We start from the raw sequence: 21,521 nt of genomic DNA, 5'->3' as shown, positions 1-21,521 counted from the left end.
AATTTCACAGCAATAGATACATTTCACCTAGCTGATAAGCAATAGTAAAAAGAGGCATGGATAAAAATAATCTCTCATTCTTAATATCTGTATTCATAATACAGAGAAATAGTATCTGAGAATGGGAAGCATCTAATACTATTATATATTTATTTTGTTCTTTATTTGTTAGGCCAGTGAGATATGGATATTGGTCAGTTTCATTATCCCATTTCTGAATAGAAAACTTTTGTATGAAGTTGAAGCCTAATAAAAGAGAGATTTTGTTTGATTTTGTTCTTGTTTTGAGTTTTAAATTAACTTTAAAAAAAGTTGCATACAGGACTAAACCCCAGGAACTGAACACCAAAACTTTATATGAAAAATGTTCTAATAAACAAAATGTAGGATTTGTAGTGAAATGATCTCTCAAAATTTATTTTAGTGCAGACTCTCTATCATAATACAGACTGTTACACAGAAGAAAAGTGCCGCGTTCAGTGGCACGGCTACTATCTGTTTGTGTGATACATTTCTACTTTATTCCCCACTTACTAGAGGAAAAATTACTCAGGGATATTTCTTTTAAAATTAATTATTCCTCTGCATTGTATGGTTATTAGCAGAGGCAGGTCGAAGCAGTGCAGCTTGCACTTGAAGGGCAAGATAACATTTTTTCTTTATTATTAATTATTATTTTCTTGGTTCTCAGAATGGCAGAAGTTCAACCAACAGCCTTAGACTAACTCTTAAGAAAGCTGTCTCCTTCACAGATAACTTTATAGTTGCAGTGGGCAGTTTCACTGAGCCCTCAGTTATTGAAACAAACAGTCAATAGATAACTACTAAGCAAATCTGAGAAAACTCCGAAATCCAGAGTTAAAGATACACTAAACTCACAGGGTTATTATAAGCCAGGGTTCGACTTGCAACACCAAGACACATTTGAATGCAAAGAAATGCACAATTAAATTATCCCAAACATTGAGCTCTCTTCCTGTAGCTCCATCCAAGCTTTCCTGTTGCTTGGACCAAGCTTTTGGTTGCTGGGACAGGTTCCAAAAAAAAAAACCCTACCCCATAAAACTCTCTTGCGACTCTGCTCCAGCCAGCTGTGTGAGAAGCGGATGACTGGGCAGAAATCTCAGTTGAGGTCCATAAAAGGAATATTGAGTTGTTGTTTTTGTCTCTTCATGCCAATAAAACCATGTGATTTCTTGCCATTCCCCTCCTTTTCCTCTAGCATTGAGCCTCAGTCAGTGCACAGAGAGGGAAGGATTCAAACATTAATTACAAACCACTAGAATTACCCCAGATGCTCAGATGAAACAATCTATACTTGAGAATAAGCTACTTTATTAAGAAGGCTTCTGCTGGATTCAATGCAACTCAAAGGAAAGGGGTAGCCAGGAGCTCCCCAGAGACTCTGGAGCTGTGGTGCCATTTGTTACATAGACATAAGGTAGGGGAATAATTTTTGTTTTATCCTTTGACCTGGGTGTATGCAAAGTGTGAATGAACTGTACCCTGACAGCTAGTGATGAGCTAGGGATGGGTGTGTGTGTGTATGAATCTTCAGGACCAGGCTGTATTTACATGAACACACCCACTCTGCCCAGGTACCTAGCAGACCGAGCTGTGTAATGTTGCCCAAGTGATCAATTTTGTCTGGTGTTGGGTTACAAATCACTTGAATATTGAATGCAGGGGTCATGGGATGTTGTTATCCTGATTGTTTGAGTAAAGGGCAGCAGAACTGTGCTGAGCTTGTCCTGACTGAGGGAGGGTCACCCTTAACTCAACTGAACCCACTAAGCAAGGGGCTCAGGTGCCAAATCTATGTGGAGGTGGGTGTTGGTGTCTGTCTGGTAGTGTGGGCTCTGTGTAAGAATTGTAGGGGGCTCTTTGTTCCTGTTTAGAGATAAAGCTCCTTAGCCTCTATGGAGAGTTTTAAGTGACCACTAGAGCTGAAATAACTGATAACTGGGTCTATAGGACAATGTCTCTGGTGAAAGACATGGTGCAGCCTGCACAAGCAGTGAGGCTCCCCTGCTAACAGCTGAAATCACTGAGAGCTCTGCTAAGTCCTGTGACCATAGGACATCCCAGTGGGTGCTATGGAGTGGCTGGAGGAGCAAGTGACATTTTTCCCTGTCCTCCCTTTCCTGGGTGGGAGGTGAACTCACGTGAACACATCTATTAATTTGGGGTTCTCCCTGACCAAGGATATCAAGTGTGAGTGGGGTGCATTGGAGAGAGCAGAGAGGGGCACGTTAAAGGAACTTTTGGTTGTTGGACTTAAGACCCTGAGGCAAAAGGACACTCGCCAACGTACTCAGGGGAGGGGGGTTTTGATTGTGGTACTATGCTTTCGAATCCTGCGTGTGGCATTTTCCCGAGTCAGTGCCGGGTTACTTTCCTCCATTTTATTAGATGTTTCTTTTCTTACCCCCCACCCCCATGCTTGTGAGAGGGGGAAGTTTTGCCTCTAGAGAAAACTGTGGTGTTGTGTAATTGTCCCAGGTTACTGGGTGGGGACTTGAGCTGGTTCTGTGCTGTATTGTTAAGAGGCACCCCTGGATATTGAACCCGGCCCTTCTTGCTGACAACTCCACCTGGCAGAAGGGTCACACAAGGATGAATATTTTTCCTCAGGTTAAAAATATCAAATGGAAAATTCTTAGAAACAACCCAACAGACCATCCCTGCTTAGTTGGCATCCTTCAGTTCCTGCAGAGGAAGTCTCCATTCTCCCTCAATGACATGGGAGGGGGAGGGGAAAGAGATGGGGGGAGGGGTTGATGGTGAAAGGCAGGAAGTTTGCACAGAAACAAACTTCCCCCAAATAATTTTTTGCTGAAGTTATAAAAAACCCACCTATGGTTACCCTGAATCCAGTGATGTTTTTCACACACCCCCTGGCATCCAGCTGGGTGCCCAAGTGCATCCCAGGTGCAATCTGCAGGGCAATGCTGGGGGGGAGTCAGAAGCACAGGACAGTGATGTGGGATGGGGCTGAAAATGCCCCCAGCCGGGCTGGTGCCAGAGTCCTGGCTGGGCTGGGTCTGTTCTCTGTGGGGCCAGGCTGGCTGGACTCCTGCCCAACAACACCAGGCAGGCTCAGCACGTGGCAGAGGTGTGGGTAGCTCAGGCTGCAGGAGAGGGCAAGAGGCAGGCCCAGAGGCACATAGTGCTGTGATCCGGGTTGGGGCAGAGGCTCAGAGCACCCTGGGGATGAACTGGGCTGGCTCCCTCCGACAATGCGGGCCAGACGGAGGATAGGCGGGTGCTCCCCCTGTCCATGGAGCCCTGACGTGACCCACGACAGCTTCTCTGCTCTGCCCCACCCTGCCTCCCTGCCATAGAGTCCCAGGGCCTGGACACAGCCCCTTCCAGCCAGGCAGCCAGGGATCGCACCAACCCTGCACCCACTGCTGCAGGGCTGCCACCAGCCACAGCCCAGGGCAGCACCTGGGCACAGGTCAGGGATGGTGGGGGGGGGTGCAGGTGAGGGGCTGGCATCCACAGCCATTGGCTTTTAGCCCAGAATGGCAACAACAGCAGCTAATCAGGTGAAGGAAAGCTCTTGAGTGACACTTTAGCACCTGCCCAGGTGTTCCTGGCCCTGGACCTTGCCCGCCTCCCAGCCGGCAGCTGGAACCAGCCCAGGGGATGGCTGGGGGAGCAGGACCTACGGGGTGGGGAGCACGGCTGCATGGGACACAAGAGAGTGACACAGGACAGGCTCCAGCCCAGCGCACAGACCGCTGAGCCCCCCCTACACTGCCCTGTTCATCTCCATGGGCGCTGTGCCCTGCAGCCGTCCGCTGAGCCTGCCGGGTCTCAGCCCTGCTCCCAGTGCCCTGCCCCGCCCCGGGGCCCCTGCACTGAGCGTCTCTGCGCTGCGGCTGGAAGTGGCAGTTCCCTCGAGGCCCCTCAGTGAGGGTCACAGACCCACCCACCCACCGCGCTCGGCCGTGCTGTGTGGGTCCAGGCTGGCCGCTGGGGTCAGGGTAATTCGGGGCGGGGGAGGAGCAGAGGAAACCACACTCACAGCACAGGGCTCCCCAGACAGCTGCATCCCCTTTGGGAAGGACCCAGGTGTCCTCTCCCTCCCTCCTTCCCCCACCTCCTTCAACTTTCCCTTCTCCTGTCCTGCCCAGCTGTTAGGTGCGCGCTGCCCTCCATAGCAAGGGAGTTGTCTGCCCCCCCCACACACACACCTGACCCTGCTCAGTCTCACCTCTGCCAGACTCAGTGCTGTGTCCCTGCGCCATGCACTGACATGTCTGTTCTCAGCTCTCCCCTCCAGTCTCAGCTCTGTGTGTGTGTGCAATGCAGGGCAGTGATCAGACCTGTTTCCAGACCCTCACCCTGGTTTCAGGGCTGGGGGCCAGCGCCCTGCATTCAGCACTGTCAGATGGCCTGTTCTAAGTGCTTCTCCTCTGGGTCAGCGCCGAGCATGCCAGTTCTCAGTCCCTAGCAGTGGCACGGCTCTGCTCTGTCATGCTTTAGTGCAGTCTGAGAAGCGTTCAGTGGGAGCTTGTCCCTGCAGAGCTCCTTGGTCCCCGTTATTTCCCCATGTGGTGCTCTGACTCTCCCCTGACTTGGCCTTTTCCAGCACAGACGTGGGTCATGGGACTCTGGGGAGTGGCCACCTGGAGCCCAAATCAGACAGAAACTATGCTACAGTGGGAGAGGAGCGGCTCCTGAGATGCTTTTGTGGATACAGCTAGTGACACAGGCTGGTCTAGGACAGGGGTCTGCAACCCGCGGCTCCGGAGCCGCATGCGGCTCTTCAGCCTCCTTGTTGTGGCTCCCTTTGGCCTTGACAAAAGAAAAAAAAAAGAAAAAAAAAGAATAACGGTTATTTATTAATTTAATTTTTATTTATATATTATTTTATTTTTGTTTATTTTGTTGCACAGTTATCTTGGAGTTCGAGGTGAAACTTTAACATCGAATTTTTAAAAAGTTTTTATAATTTGTCAGTTAAAATATGCGTCACATCCACGTCTATAGCCCTCGCCTTTACCTGCAGGCGGCTTCTTGAGTGTGCGACCCCCGCGGTAAGCTAACCATGAATACATCCCAAAAAAGAAAAATCTCAGAAGAAAATAGAGAGTTTAATTCTGCATGGACAGATTCCTTTGCCTTCACTGCCAACGACGCTGGCTTACCTGTGTGCTTGATATGTGGCGAAAAATTAGCAAACAACAAAAAATTTAACTTTGAAAGACATTTTCAAAACAAGCACTCAGCATTTTCTGAAAAGTACCCAACTGAAGATGGGCGAAAGAGAGCGATTTCGGAACTACTACGGAAAGTTGAGCAGAGCAAACATACTTTCAAGAAGTGGATCAACTCTCCAAACTCAACTACAGCTGCTAGTTTTGTGGCAGCTCATGAGATCGTAAGGAGAGGGAAGCCGTTCACAGATGGAGAATACATGAAAGAATCGTTCATAAAAATATCAGAGCATCTATTCTCTGAATTCAAAAACAAACAGGAAATTATTCAGAAAATTAAAGAAATGCCTCTCTCTGCAAAGACTGTCAAGGACAGGACCATTAAAATGGCAACAAACATCACCAGTAAGCAAATTGATGACATCAATTCAGCTCAAGCATATTCAATTGCCTCTGATGAGTCAAGTGATGTAAACGATATTGAGCAGACAGTACTGTTATGCAGATATGTGAACTCTGATGGGCCACAGGAAGAACTGATTGAACTCATACCGCTAAAGGGCCAAACGCGGGACAGGACATTTGTGAGGCTGTTTTGAGTTGTCTAAAAACCAAAGGAATAAACACTACTCACCTGGTGTCAGTGTCTACTGATGGTGCACCCAGTATGAGAGGAGCACAGAAGGGCTTTGTGAATTTACTTCAAAAGTCGCCAGATCGAGAGCTGATGACGTTTCACTGCATCTTGCACCAAGAAGCACTGTGTGCTCAAACATTCCCCCCTGAATGTGTGGAAGTGATGAACCTCGTTATTAAGATAGTGAACAAAATAATTGCAAATGGGTTAAACCACCGACAGTTTTGTTCATGGTTAGATGTCGAGAGCGCATATTTGGATCTCCTGCTGCACAACAGAGTTCGGTGGCTATCAAGGGGAGACGTGCTGAAACGCTTCGCTGCTTGTCTGGAGCATGTTAAAACCTTCTTGGGAAGCAAAGGCCTCAGCTATCCCGAACTGGGAGACCTTGATTGGCTGGAAAAGTTTTATTTCATGGTGGATATGACAAGTCACTTAAACACGCTGAATAAAAATCTCCAGGGAAAGGGAAGCACGGCCCTGCAGTTGCTGGAGGATGTTCTGGCGTTTGAGCGCAAGATGACAGTGTTTGCCAGAGATGTACAGAGAGGTACGCTCTCTCACTTCCCCTCCCTGAGAGAGTTCAAAGAAGAGAACAATCACATAAATTGTGATTATTTACACCGTGCAATTATGGCAATGCAAGCTGCATTTGGAGAAAGATTCAGCGAGTTCAGAAAGGAAAAAAACACTCTGTCCTTCACTGTCACACCGCTGGACATCGACCCATCCCTGCTGAACATATCCACATTCACAGGGATAAGTCAGCCCGATCTTGAAATTGAACTGGCCGACATAGCAGATAAAGACTTATGGGTATCCAAGTTCAAAAGCCTGACAGCGGATCTCGAAGAAGTCGCCGGTCAGAAGGCCACTCTCGCTAAAGAGCACAAATGGAATGATATTGAAAACCTCCCCAAACCCGACAAACTTGTTTTTGAAACATGGAGTGCCATTCCCGACACGTATATGAACATGAAAAAGTATGCATTTGGAGTCCTGTCCATCTTTGGCTCAACATACTTATGCGAGCAAGTTTTCTCGAGCATGAACTTCATAAAGTCCAAATATCACTCCCGCCTCACAAATGAGAGCCTACAGTCCTGTGTGAAGATCAAAGTTACATCTTACAGCCCCGATATAGGGAAGATCAGCATCGAGCTTCAGAAACAGAAGTCACATTAAACAGGTGAGAACACTAGCATTTAATAGGCTATTATTATTCAGAAAAAAACATTTATTTCAGACCCGGAGCTGATGTAGTTTTTTTATTGTATGTTCAGGTGCTTCGGTTGATTGCTGGCCGAGAAAGAAACCCGAAGAGGATGAGAGCACACTGAAATGGACTTGTCAAAAAACGTTCCTAATTTTATGTTTACTTTTTAAAAACTGCTAAGCTGCAACTATATTTTTTTTATATTAAAGTGGGCTACGTTTTATTTTAATTTTACACAAATACGGGAAGGACTCAAAAAGGCCTGCATAGTTCAGTGTTTAATTTATTTCAAAGTAGGCCTACACATGCACACTGCACTTCTGTTTGTTGTATTCTGTTGTTGTAACAGGTAAAATTAAAAAAAGATTAAAACTTTTAAAAGTTTATAAGCAGTGTTATGTTTTGCGGCTCCAGACTATTTTTCTTTAGTGGAGGAGGGGGCAAAATGGCTCTTTTGATAGTAAAGGTTGGCGACTCCTGGTCTAGGAAGTGAACACAATGTTGCAGCTGTTTGAACCGCTGTGAATGGAAACATTGTTGCAGCGCCTGGTATAAACTAGCCTAGAGGTTGTCAAACTGTGGGACGTGCGTTCATTTCCATGAGGTTTCTGAGGCTCTTCTGCAGGGCTGTGCAGCTCAAAAAGCGTGTCTCCTCCCCAACAGAAATTGCCCCAATAGAAGCTATGACCTCCCCTGCCTGGTCTCTAACATCCTGGGACCAACACGGCTCTAACAACAACCCTGGCACTCTTGACATTCTGGAAGGGCCCGAGCGTCATTGGCAAACCTTAACTCCATGTTAACAAAGGTTTTTTGCCTTTCAGTTTATTATGGTCCACAAACAAGCAGGAAGAAGTATCAGAGGGGTAGCTGTGTTAGTCTGGATCTGTAAAAGCGGCAAAGAGTCCTGTGGCACCTTATCGACTATAGTATTGGAGTATGAGCTTTTGTGGGTGAATACGCACTTTGTCAGATGCATGTAGTGGAAATTTCCAGAGGCAGGTAGGTAATAATTGGAGATGTACCAATCTCCTAGAACTGGAAGGGACCTTGGAAGGTCATTGAGTCCAGCCCCCTGTCTTCACTAGCAGGACCAATTTTTGCTCCAGATCCCTCAGTGGCCTCCTTAAGGATTGAACTCAGAACTCTGGGTTTAAGTAGGCTAATGCCCAAACCACTGAGCTATCCCTCCCCTACCCAAAGGGACATTTGTTACGTAGAAACAAGGTAGCCTAAGAATCAGGCTAGAGATAACGAGGTTAGTTCAATCAGGGAGGACGAGGCCCTAGTCTGCGAATGGCTAGCCAACTACAAAAGCAGTTTCTCCTCCCTTGGTGTTCACACCTCAACTGCTAGAAGAGGGCCATCTAGACTGAACACTGAGGGCTTGGCTACACTTACAAATTTGCAGCGCTGCAGCAGGGTGTGAAAACACACCCTCTGCAGCGCTGCAAATTGCGGCTCTACAAAGCGCCAGTGTAGTCAAAGCCCCAGCGCTGGGAGCCGCGCTCCCAGCGCTGTCCGTTATTCCCCACAGGGAAGTGGAGTACGGACAGCGCTGGGAGAGTTTTCTCCCAGCGCTGGTGCTTTGACTACACTTAGCGCTTCAAAGCGCTGCCGCAGCAGCGCTTTGAAATGCAAGTGTAGCCAAAGCCTGAGTCCCATTGGGTCTAGATGATACCATCAGAGATGCTTAGTTTTGCAGTTCTCAAACTGTGGATTTGTGTCTCCAGAGATAACAAGCTTGTTAACAGCAAAAATGTTTTAAAATAATATAGAGAGGTGAGAAATAACAGACCTCAATCCTATTGTCCCTCTGCAAATTTGTGTGCACAGAGTCAATCCCTTACCTCTCTCTAAAAGTGCAAAGTTTCAAAAAATTAAATAAATAGAAGATTGTTGGGGGCGGAATAGATCTGGAGAAGGAGAAGTCTGGAAATAAATGTGAGACGGGAGGGACAGACAGTAGAAATAAAAATGAAACTGTTTGAGCAGCATATTCCAGAAGTCTTGAGGTCTTTCTGAGTGTAGCCTTCATTGATTTGAGATCTACCATGCCATACCATTATAACGGAAGCAGACCGTAAAAGAGACCCAGTTTGGGAATATTTTAATGAAGTTCCTCTACTTGTGGGTAAGACAGGCATGCATGCAAAATGCAAATAGTGCAACAAAGAAACACAAGGCCTGGTGGCCCGAATGAAACAACATCATGAGAAGTCCTCCTTCTCAGGAGGAAGCTGTGTTGAAGATGATGAAAGGAACATGTCTGAACATGCAGGATCTTCAGGTTGGTAAACTTTTTTATTTCATACTCCGTTCTTGAGGACTGCCTGTCTTCCTTCTGGACTATTCTTGAATTCTCATATTTGAGGAAAAAATATAGTTGTTACCCTATAGTGTTATCATTTTTGTTTCAGTTGTGATAAAAAATAAATAGCTGAAATAGGCAGATCTTCCTTTTATAATTTCACCTTTAAAGTAGTACTGAGTGTCAGTGAATGCAATGAGTAATACTAAATAAGCAGTATGGTAATAATAATTAAATAACTGCATTGACTTGTATTGTTTAGGAGAATCCATCCTCAACATACAGGATTCTGAAGACCATCCACCTTCAAGATCACCATCATTTTCTATTGTTTCAGAAAAAACAACAAAGAGTCTTGTGGCACCTTAGAGACGGACAAATTTATTAGAACATAAACTTTTGTGGGCTTTAGCCCACTTCTTCAGATGTGTGAGTTTAAACTGGAGTTTGGCAGGTGAACAAATATATACTTACAAAGATGGGTGTGAAGCATTATTATGCAGAGGACCAGTGTTAAAGAGTCCAAGACAATTAGGGTGGAGGTGGCCCATTACTAGCTGTAATGAGAAGTTGTGAATACCATAAGTGCGAGAATGTTTTTTGTAGTGAGCCAGCCATTCCCAATCTTTGTTCAAGCCAAGTGTGAGACAATCAAACTTGCAAATGTATTGTAGCTCATCTGTTTCATGCAGGAGTCTGTTTTTGAAGTTTTTTTCAAGTATGGCAACGTTCAGATTTGACATGGAGTGTCCTGGGAGATTAAAATGTTCTCCCACTGGTTTTTGAATGTTCCCATTCCTATGTCTGATTTGTGTTCATTTATTCTTTTGCATATAGACTGTCCAGGTTGGCCAATGTACAGTTTCAGAGTTATCTGCCAATGATACTGCTTCAGTCACATCATGTATGTCACATAGCCACAGTATACCACCTATAGCAAAAAGAAAAAAAAACCCTCCATCATCCAGAAACAACCATAGAAATGTTTGTGATAAAAACTAGCAGATTAAAGAGAGGTAATTGATGAAAAAATTGCCCAGTTTGTTTATGCAACAAACTCTTCTTTCCGTATGATTGAGAACCCACACTTCTTTAATATGGTTCAGTCATTAAGACCAGGATACAGTCCCACCCAACAGAGCAGATGTCACAGACAAATTGCTGGATAAAGTGTATGAAAGAGAAATTAAGCATTGTGCAAAAAGTCTAGAGGGTAAAATTGTTAACCTGAGTCTTGATGAGTGGAGCAATGTCCACAATGATCCTGCTGTATGTGCTTGTGTGACAACAGAAGAAGGGAATGTCTTCCTTACAGAAACAACTGATACATCAGGAATAATGTATATGGAAGGATAAACAATATTGCATCTGAGACTAAGGTTTACGATTTCAAAAGGGCTAACTTTACTAAATTAAGGCGACTAGTTAGGGAAGTGGATTGGACTAACATATTTAGGGATCTAAAGGCGGAAGACGCTTGGGATTATTTCAGGTTGAAGTTGCAGGAGCTGTCAGAGGCCTGTATCCCGAGAAAGGGAAAATGGTCCTTAGGTAGCAGTTTTAGACAGAGCTGGATGAGCAAGCGTCTCAGAGGGGTGATTAAGAAAAAACAGAAAGCGTACAAGGAGTGGAAGATGGGAGGGATCAGCAAAGAAACCTACCTTATTGAGGTCAGAGGGTGTAGGGATGCAGTGAGAAAGGCCAAAAGCCGGGTAGAGATGGACCTTGCGAAGGGAATTAAAACCAATAGTAAAAGGTTTTTTTAGCCATATAAATAGGAAGAAAACCAAGAAAGAAGAAGTGGGACCGCTTAAAACTGTAAACGGAGTGGAGATTAAGGATAAACTAGGCATGGCACAATATCTAAACGAATATTTTGCCTCGGTCTTTAATGAGGCTAATGAAGGGCTTAGGAATAGTGGCAGAGTGACTGATGGGAATGAAGATGCGGGGTTGGAAATTACAGTATCCGAGGTAGAAGCCAAACTTGAACAGCTTAACGGTAGTAAATCAGGCGGCCCGGATAATCTTCATCCTAGAATATTAAAGGAATTGGCGAGTGAAATTGCAAGCCCATTAGCGATAATTTTTAACAAATCTCTAAACTCGGGGGTTGTACCGTTTGACTGGAGATTAGCTAATATAGTTCCTATTTTCAAGAAGGGGAAAAAAGGTGACCTGGGTAACTACAGGCCTGTTAGTTTAACATCTGTAGTATGTAAAGTCATGGAAAAAATATTAAAGGAGAGAGTAGTTACGGACCTTGAGGTCAATGGCAATTGGGACAAATTACAACATGGTTTTACGAAAGGTAGATCGTGCCAAACCAACCTGATCTCCTTCTTTGAGAAAGTAACAAATTTTTTAGACAAGGGAAATGCGGTGAATCTAATATATCTTGATTTCAGTAAGGCGTTTGATACGGTACCGCATGAAGAATTACTGGTTAAATTGGAAAAGATGGGGATCGAAATGAAAATCCAGAGGTGGATAAGGAACTGGTTAAAGGGGAGACTGCAGCGGGTCGTATTGAAAGGTGATCTGTCGGGTTGGAGGGAGGTTACCAGTGGAGTTCCTCAAGGTTCGGTTTTGGGTCCGATCTTATTCAATCTATTTATCACTGACCTCGGAACCAAAAGTAGGAGTGGGCTGATAAAGTTTGCGGATGACACGAAGTTGGGAGGTATTGCCAATTTGGAGAAGGATCGGGATATCCTCCAGGGAGATTTGGATGACCTTGTAAACTGCAGTATTAGTAATAGGGTGAAATTCAGTAGTGAGAAGTGTAAGGTTATGCATTTAGGAATGACTAACAGGAATTTTAGTTATAAGCTGGGGATGCACCAGTTGGAAGTAACGGAAGAGGAGAAGGACCTCGGAGTCCTGGTTGATCGCAGGATGACTATGAGTCGGCAATGTGATATGGCCGTTAAAAAAGCTAATGCGGTTTTGGGATGCATTAGGCGAGGTATTTCTAGTAGAGATAAGGAGGTGCTAGTCCCGTTATACAAGGCGTTGGTGAGACCTCATTTGGAGTACTGTGTGCAGTTTTGGTCTCCCATGTTTAAGAAGGATGAATTCAAACTGGAACGGGTACAAAGAAGGGCCACTAGAATGATCCGAGGAATGGAAAGCCTGTCGTATGAAAGGAGACTTGAGGAGCTCGGTTTGTTTTCCTTAACCAAAAGAAGGTTGAGAGGAGATATGATTGCTCTCTTTAAATATATCAGAGGGATAAATACCAGGGAGGGAGAAGAATTATTTCAGCTCAGTACTAATGTGGACACGAGAACAAATGGATATAAATTGGCAGTCGGGAAGTTTAGGCTTGAAATTAGACGAAGGTTTTCTAACCATCAGGGGAGTGAAATTTTGGAACAGCCTACCGAGGGAAACAGTGGGGGCGAAGGACCTCTCTGGCTTTAAGATTAAGCTTGATAAGTTTATGGAGGGAATGGTTTGATAGGAGAACGTGATTTAGTCAATAGGTCAATAACGTGCAACCACTGGTAATTAGTACCGAGGGTCAATGTTGGGATATTGAAAGTCTTTTTCCTGAGTGTCTGGCTGGAGAGTCTTGCCCACATGCTCAGGGTTCAGCTGATCGCCATATTTGGGGTCGGGAAGGAATTTTCCTCCAGGGTAGATTGGCGGGTGGCCCTGGAGGTTTTTCACCTTCCTCCGCAACATGGGGCAGGGGTCGCTTGCTGGAGGATTATCTGCTACTTGAAGTCTTTAAAATCTGGATTTGGGGACTTCAACAGCTGAGTCAAGGGAGAGAATTATTTCAGGAGTGGGTGGGTCAGCTTTTGTGGCTTGCATCTTGCGGGAGGTGAGACTAGATGATCATAATGGTCCCTTCTGATCTTTAGTTCATGATTCTATGATTCTATGAAATGTACACACAGCAGAATACTTACAAGAAGTAGCAATAAAAGCTATAACAAACTGTGAAAAAAAATTCAAATGTCTAGTATGCAGCTTGGTCACAGACAATGCTGCAAGTGTATCCAAGATGAGAAGAAATTTAGAAGAGAGTCTCAAGCTAATAACATATGTTTGCAGTGCTCATTTGATGCACCTTCTAGCCAAAGACTTCAGTGTTCCAGAAATATTTTTTTTAAATTGCAAAACACTTCCATGACAACCACTTTGCAGCAGCTGCTCTGAAAAAATGGAAGGAACCAAGCTAACACTCCCACAAGATGTGTGATGGAACTCAGTAGTGGACTGTTTTGAGCACTATATCAAGAACTGGCCTCATCTGATGACAGTGTGTGAACAAAATCGTGAAAAAATAGATGGCACCGGCACAGCCAAAGTTCTCAACATTGGGCTTAAGCGAAATGTTGAACACATGCTGAGTACCCCAAAGCCTATTTCTGTAGCCTTGAACAAAATGCAGGGAAATAGCTGTTTTATTGTGGATGCTGTTGAAATTTGGAAGGAACTGAGTGAGATCTTAAAAAGAGAAATATGCAATGACAGAGTTAAATTACAAGCATTAAAAAATGAATGGGACAAGCACTTTCTCTAGCTCATTTTCTTGCAAATATTCTCAATACTTGGTACCAGGGTCAAACCTTAACTGCTGAAGAAGAGGAGCTGGCTATGACATGGATATCCAGCAATCATCCTTCCATAATGCCAACTATAATAAACTTCAGAGCTAAGGGTGAACCATTCAAGAAATATATATTTGCTGATGATGTTTTAAAGAAAGTCACACCAGTGAACTGGTGGAAATCACTTAAGCACTTGGATTCAGAGACTGTTGAAGGGATAATCTCACTTTTAACAGCAGTAGCTTCTTCTGCCAGTGTAGAAAGAATATTTTCTTCCTTTGGACTAATTCATTCCAAACTGAGAAATCGTTTGGGACTTGAAAAAGCAGGAAAGCTTGTTTTTCTTTCCCAGATTACGAACAAACAGGAAAATGAAGGTGAAGACGACTGAGTTAACTGCAGAAGCCGATATTTTAAGTTTCTCATGTTGACCTGGCTGACATAGTCAATTTAATTTTTGTCTTGTTTTTTAAATATTTAATTTAACTATTTTAGTTAAAAATAATTTTAACAAAACAAACCTGATTTAAAAAAACCTGAATATTTAACTAAATTAAAAAATTCATATGCTTGTTTTGTACAATATTTCTATGCTTGTTGTTGAAGAAAAAATCCAGAATACATAACGTTGTTGTTTTATTGAAATAAAACAATTTAAATGTCTGTCTGGTGATGTTCTCCTCCTAATACAGTATGGCAAGAAAATCCTCCAAATATTAATGATTAACCTCTTGAATTGGAGATTGTTCACCTCCCAATGACTTCATAAATATCTGCCTTCAGTTACCTTTGGTAAATGAAATAACCAAACAATCATTGGTTTTTTTGATATAGCTTTAAAACTAATCTGAGAAGTTTTCAAAATAAATCACTGTTTAAAAATGTATAGTGTGTACCTTCTAAAAATGAAACCTACATCTGTCTCTAAGTTGTGAAGAACAATGTATTAAGGCTATAACAACGAACACAAATGCACTTTTATGCAGAAAACCAGGATTAAATGGAGTCTTCCTGACTAGTGATTTAAATCATGATTTAAATGAAATCCACTCTGTTTGATAAAGTATTTTTCTCTTCCCTATCCTGTTGTGCAGATCAAGTTACAGTGAAGAAGAAAGTTTCTTTTTATTCTGTCCTAGCTTCGCAGTGAGCGCCTCTCTGCCTGGTTTGATCATTTTCTTCATTACTTTTCACATTCACAAGCTGGAATCAGGTAGGAATCTCACTGTTTCCTGCTGCTGCTTGTAGGATTTGTTTCATTGCAGTGATTTGTAAATTGTGCCTGTTCTATTCCTTTGTACAAAACTGAAAAAGACAAAACAAAAAACCCTACAAAAAATCCCAGAACGGATCAATATCAGTAAAAGAATAAGTCTCCACTTCCTCCCCACCCTTCACAAGGAGTAATTCTCAACCCGCTGCACATGTTGCAACTCAGTGTCTCTATATATCTAGGTACTTGTTATGGCTTTCATTACCATAGTGTCTGAGTTCCCTACATTATATGCTTACATCCTCTTTGGACCCACTCCTGTGTCAAACACCGAGGCAGCCTGAGCTGTAGCTGAAGGGATTTGGGCTCAGTGAGGCCAAGGCAAGAAGTGAGTCCCAGAGTTGAAGACCTTTTACTGAAAATGTCCTGGCAGAGGCCCAGGCCCACTAAAAACAGTAGGAGAGGGACAGAGGAGGGAAAACTCGAGAACCTCAGCTCTTCTCAGAGAAAATTGTGTCATACGCGGTGAAAGATGGTGGTCTCCAAAAGAAGCTGGGTTCCAAAACACTAGGGTGAAATCCTACGGGTTCTCTGATGACTTCAGTGGAGTCAGGTTTTCGTCTTTTCATCAGTCACATATTAAAACCAACACCCAGAATCACATCAGAAATATAGTGAAGGCCGGAACAGATCATAGAGCTCAGGTATACCGTGTATATCCTTCAGTTCAACCCTGCCCATTCACAGGGCACTGAAATGGCACTATGGCATATCAAATTAATATAAGGGGAGTTCTCAGTGACACCCATACCTGAGCTGGCCTGTCACTTTCTACTATAATTGCCTTTTTCAGTTGCTTGTAACTTTGCCAAATTTCAAATATTTGGGTTGAAAATTTGCATGCCAGGCTGAATTTTTGGAAAGTTTGAACCTACTGACCTTTCCGTTTATAGCATGTTTTTCCCACTCTGAGCTTGTTCTCTTTTTGCTTTGGTGTATTTCACAGCCCAATTCAGCGTGACCGGTCCTGATCACCCTGTCACTGCCCGGATAGGTGAGGCCTCTGTGTTACCCTGTCACCTGTCCCCCAGGGATGAGTGCTGAGAACATGGAAGTGAGATGGTTCCGATCTAAGTTCACTTCAGTTGTTCACCAGTATTATGAAGGAAAGGATCAGTATGGAGAGCAGATGCCAGACTATCATGGAAGGACAGAGCTTTTGAAAGCTGGCATCACAGATGGGAATGTTTCCTTGCGGATTCTTTCATCAGTCGCTCAGATGAAGGACAATACCACTGTTTTGTTAAAGATAATATTTTTTTATGAAGAAGCCTATTGGAACTGAAGGTAGCAGGTCAGCAGCTCTTGTCTGTATTATCTTATTATGGTCTGCAGGTTTTATTCTTTCCTACTGCAACAACTGTGACTAGCAACTTGTGAATTATTTTAGAGTAACACACTGTGTTACAACCACATTCATATACTTTCCAAAATATGCAGACAACTTTCCCAACATTTTGTTAAAGACATTTTCAGAATGGTCAAGAGACTTCCTTGCCCAAAATAAATTTGTGATTGACTCCAAAAGGGGCCCTTTCTTAGGAGGGAAAGGACTTCTGAACCAATAGTTTTCCAATTTCTCTGCACTCATTTTGTGGATGTGTGGCCAAGGTGGAACTGCCCGATTTATACGCTCTTCTGATGTGGTCACTACTGGTTGTTATTTAGGGGTGCAGTGAAAATCAGTTGCAGCTTTCTGATTGGCTGAGGCCATTATAATGGTGGTGGTGCTGAAGTTGTGTATTTACCACTTCTAGATACAGCTGAGCATTGTTCCCCTGATGCTCTGACACTTTAACTGTAGAGTTATTTAGTTATTTATTTAAACAAAGGGTAGGAAAAATCTGTGCAATGCATTGACCATAAGAGGTTTTTAAATTTAAATGAAGTGGTTGGATTTCAACACTCAGTTGGTCTTGTGTTGAGAGGACAACATCTCTCATTGAGTCAGTGAAATTATTTTAAATACTTGTTCACATGTTTTCCTGGGTCCATGAATATTGGGAATTCAGAGATTTGGATATTCATTTGTCCCATCTACATGAGTAAGCCCTGACCTACACTATGGGGTTAGGTTGAATTTAGCTGCGTTAGGTCGATTTAAAAATCACTGTCTCCACACAATCAACCCCGTTCTGTCAACCTAAAGAGCTCATAAAATTGACTTCTGTACTTCTCCCTGACGAGGGTAGTAGTGCTAAAATTGACCTTGCTGGGTCGAATTTGGGGTAGTGCGGACGCAAATCGGTGGTATTGGCCTCCAGGAGCTATTCACTAGTGCTCCATTGTGACCGCTCTGGACAGCACTTTGAACTCCGATTCACTAGCCAGGTACACAGGAAAAGCCACAGGAACTTTTAAATTTCATTTCCTATTTGGTCAGCGTGGCGAACTGAACTCAGCAGCACTCACCAGCACAGGTGCCCATGCAGTCCTCCCAGAATCGTAGAGTGTAGAATGTTGACCCAAAACTCATCCACGCCTCACTCTTTTCTGCCCACTTCCCACCCAGCTGTGCAGTTATTCCTTCCTCAGTTCCAGTGGACTTTGGTAATTAATAAATGTTTTTTTCCCTCCTCTGATCAGTAAATATTTTGTACAGAGTTGGGTCCCCATAAAGATCGTGTGAGATTTTTATTAGGGGAGCAGTTGGCTGTGACTTCATTTACTGTTAAAAAGAAATTGGGATGAGACAAAGCCTGGCAAATTTCTCCCCAATAGGCAATATTAGAACGATAGGGGTCTAAATAGACATGAGCTCTGCGCCTGAACCTGAGTTCTGAGAATAGTGAGAAACAACAAGTCAGAGATGGAGGAGGGAAAACCTTTTCCCCGCCTGGTGCTGAGAACATGAAACGCATCCAAGGCTCATGAATTGTTATAATCACTGTGAAACTTTCATGAAATGCAGACAACTGTATAACCAAGGGGACAATGCTTCTAATAAATCTTTATTTCTGTTTAGTTTTAACAGAATGGGATATAGAAATCTGTAAATGTCGTGCTCTTTCCTCACAACAAGCAAAACTTTTGTACAAGTTTGTCTCCTCATATGCTATTTATGTGCTTTTTTTGGATGACATTTTTTAACCAGAAAAAGATGAAAATTCTGATGCTGCCACCACTAACATCAGTTAGAACAGGGGTCCTCAATGCGGTGCCCGTGGGCGCCATTGGCACCCACGGGGGCATCTAAAGGCACCTGCGTCCTGGCCAGCGGTGGAGCATCCGCCAGAATGCCGCCAAATTTCTGCGGCGTTTCGGCGGCAACGCCTCTCGATGACGTCACTTGTTGGCAAGCAAGCGACGTCATCGAGAGGCATTGCCGCCAAAATGCTGCAGAAATTCGGCGATATTTTTGGCGGGTGCTCCACCGCCGCCACGGTCCTTCATCTGGCGCCCACCAGACGAAAAGGTTGGGAAACACTGAGTTAGAACTTCACCATTGACTTCAATGAGTGTAGGAACAAGCACTGAATGCACAAGTCATATCGCTAAAACAATAATTTGATAATTTGAGGGCCAGAAATTCCAGTCTGCACCCCCAGAGCTCCCAGTAAAGCCAATGGGAATGTGAGAGATATAAGGAAGCAAGGTTGGGCTCTACTGGATAGATTTTGTAAAAGTATTTTTGGTCAGCTAATGCCCACTGGAATCAGTGGGAGTTAGGCTCCTAAACGTCTTGAAATATTGGGCCCTAATTCCATAAGGAATTCAAAACTTTCAGAATCGTAAATCCTTGAAAATAGTCAGTTACTGTTGGACACTTAAGTCTAGTGTGGCCACATGGTTAGTAAAACATGAATGAAATGTTAGTTCTCTAGAGGCCAGGGATTCATATCATGAAAATACTGTCTCCTTTAAAACTGCATTAACTGAAAATATTCTTAAAAAACTTGTATTTACATCTGTTTGTTTTATTTCCATTCTTTAGGGAAATATCTTGGAGAAATCAGTAAGTTCAATTTTTTTCCACATAGAACCTTTTCCATTAAGTTGTTTGCTGTTTTATTATTGATGATGATAAGGATGAAAGAGATATCAACTTGCAAATCATATGAAATATAATAATAAGGTGATCATGTATTGATAATAATTCAGTATGTGGGTAAGGAAATCATAAATAAAACCATTATTTGAAATGTATCTTCTCGGTAGTTGAAATTCACCAAATGCTGAAGGCAATATGAAGTGGGAAATGAGGAAGACTCTGTGCCCAAATGTCCTTTCCCCTCATCTGACAAGTAAATATTTTGGTCAAAATTGGATGATCCTACAGAGCACATGTAATTTTATTTTGGGAGCCGCTATTTCATTTAATTTTAAAAATAAATCAGGTTGAGACTGAGCCTAGTGAATTTAATCTCACCAGCAGCAAAGGGAAGGAAAGGTTACTAAGGTTCCCCTTTGCTTTAGGGGATAGTGATCTGCGTCAGCCCTTTACCAGTACAGACTACCCCTTCCTCTCCACCCTCGCAACCCACTGGTACAGTTCTTCCCTCATTCGTCCCAATCGTAAATATTTTGTACAAAGTTGGGATCATCAGTTAAGATTGTGAGTGATTTAAATAGTACGGGAGCAGTTTCTGATTTTATTAATGATTAAAAAAAAGGAGATTGGGATGAGACTAAGTTTGATAAATTTCACCCCAGTAGGGGTAATATGAAAAAGTTAGGACACAGTAGAAAATTAGTGGATTTGAACAGAAATGAGCTCCGTCTGCCTGTAAACTTTAGTACTGTACAACAGTGAGAAACGACACATTAAGAGGATGGAGAAAAAATGGAAAAACCTTTTTCCCTCTCTTGGTATTGACAACATTTGAAAACCCCTCAAAGACCAATGCATTATAAACAAATCCACATGGATTAAACTTTCACTCAAAAGTCAGACAACCCTATATAACCAAGGGAAAAAAGCTTCCTAATATTCTACTTATGTTTATTTCTGGGTTTTTTTTAGAGGAAACAGGTTACAGAATTTGGTATGTGTATTGCTCTTTCTCCCATAAAACTTTTGTACCAAATTCCCTTCCTCATTAAGAATGTTTGTTTGTTTATTTGTTTATTTTTGGGAGGAGTTTTTTAAACAAGAAAAAGATGAAAGCCATGATGCTGCACCACTACCATCAGTTGGACCTTCCCCATTGACTTCAGCGAGTGCCAGGGGAAGCTCTACCTTTTTGGTCCGCCTCAAGCAGTCATGTGCGGGAGGCGCACCGGAGCAGCGGGAGCAGCAGACCTCACGCGGGAATGACTGCGGAAGGGGGGCGCTCGTCCCGCGTGGCTCGGCTGGGACCTTAGCGGACTTTGACGGTCGGTTCGTGGGGTTTCCGGCGGCTCCGCTTGAGCTGCCGCAGTCATGACTGCGGGAGGTCCAGCCGAGCCGCGGGGATGAGCGCCCCCTCACGCAGTCATGCCTGCGGCTGGTCCAGTCGTCCCGGGGCTCCGGTGGACCTCCCGCACGCATGACTGAGGCAGCGTCCGCCGGCCCAGACTGACGCCCACCCACCCCCCCCCCCCGCCCCCCCCGGGGCTCGGAGCGGCAGGATTGAGCTGGGGCCTGCAGCCTTTTGCCGCCCCCTAAATTTTGCTGCACTAGGCACCAGCTTGTTTTGCTGGTTCATTAGAGTCCGCCCTCTGAGCGAGTGTTAGGATCAAAACACTGAATGCACAAGTCAACATTCAGTAAATCATTAATGCTGATAATTTGAGAGCCATAATTTCCACTCTTTGCACCACCAAAATGCCCATTAAGGCCAATGGGAGTATGTGAGATACTAGGAAAGAGGATGGGGTTGCTGTAGCCGCACTGGTCCCGGGGATATTAGAGGTAACATGGTGGAGGGGGTGAGATCTTTTTTATGGATCAACTTCTGTTGATGAGAAACAATTTAGAGCTACACAGAGCTCTTCAGGTCTGGGAGGAAAGTTACTGCATATGTCACTGTTAAAATACACGGTGGAACAGATTGTTTAGCAAAAGTAGTTAGCGGGGTCCTGGTGCTGCTTTCGAATTGGTATTGTGTCTAAATCTATGGGGGAGTTTGCTTCTGATGATGAACTTGGAGGAACAACAACTCAATGCAGCATAAACTTTGTTAGACACTATAGTCAATGATTTATGGCTTATTACAATAATCTGTAAACCCACAAACCCTTTTTTTTCCCCCCCCCCCCCTTTTCTGTCCTATAACTGCAGAGGTGTGGATAGGTCACGTCACCTTAAAATAGTCCCTTAGCATAATTGTGTTAACTACTTATTGCTAAACAATCTGTTACCCCTTGTATGTAGCTGTGATGCTGGGAGTAACTTTCCAGACCTGTAGATGAGCTCTGTGTAGCTCAAAA

At 43.7% G+C, this 21,521-nt stretch overlaps 1 long non-coding RNA gene across 1 annotated transcript; it reads left to right on the top strand.

Annotated features, from left to right (window-relative positions):
* Positions 1–1,224: 1,224 nt before the first annotated feature.
* Positions 1,225–19,125, top strand: LOC123344952. The gene is made up of 4 exons (XR_006572677.1): positions 1,225–1,441; positions 14,992–15,110; positions 16,117–16,164; positions 19,105–19,125. It is a non-coding gene; the product is annotated as an uncharacterized LOC123344952 (long non-coding RNA).
* Positions 19,126–21,521: the final 2,396 nt, after the last annotated feature.

This window comes from Mauremys mutica, chromosome 12 (genome assembly GCF_020497125.1).
Source record: "Mauremys mutica isolate MM-2020 ecotype Southern chromosome 12, ASM2049712v1, whole genome shotgun sequence".
NCBI classification, from domain to species: Eukaryota; Metazoa; Chordata; order Testudines; family Geoemydidae; genus Mauremys; species Mauremys mutica.
Note: the sequence above shows the minus strand (reverse complement) of the source record. Positions and strands in the feature narration are given on the sequence as shown.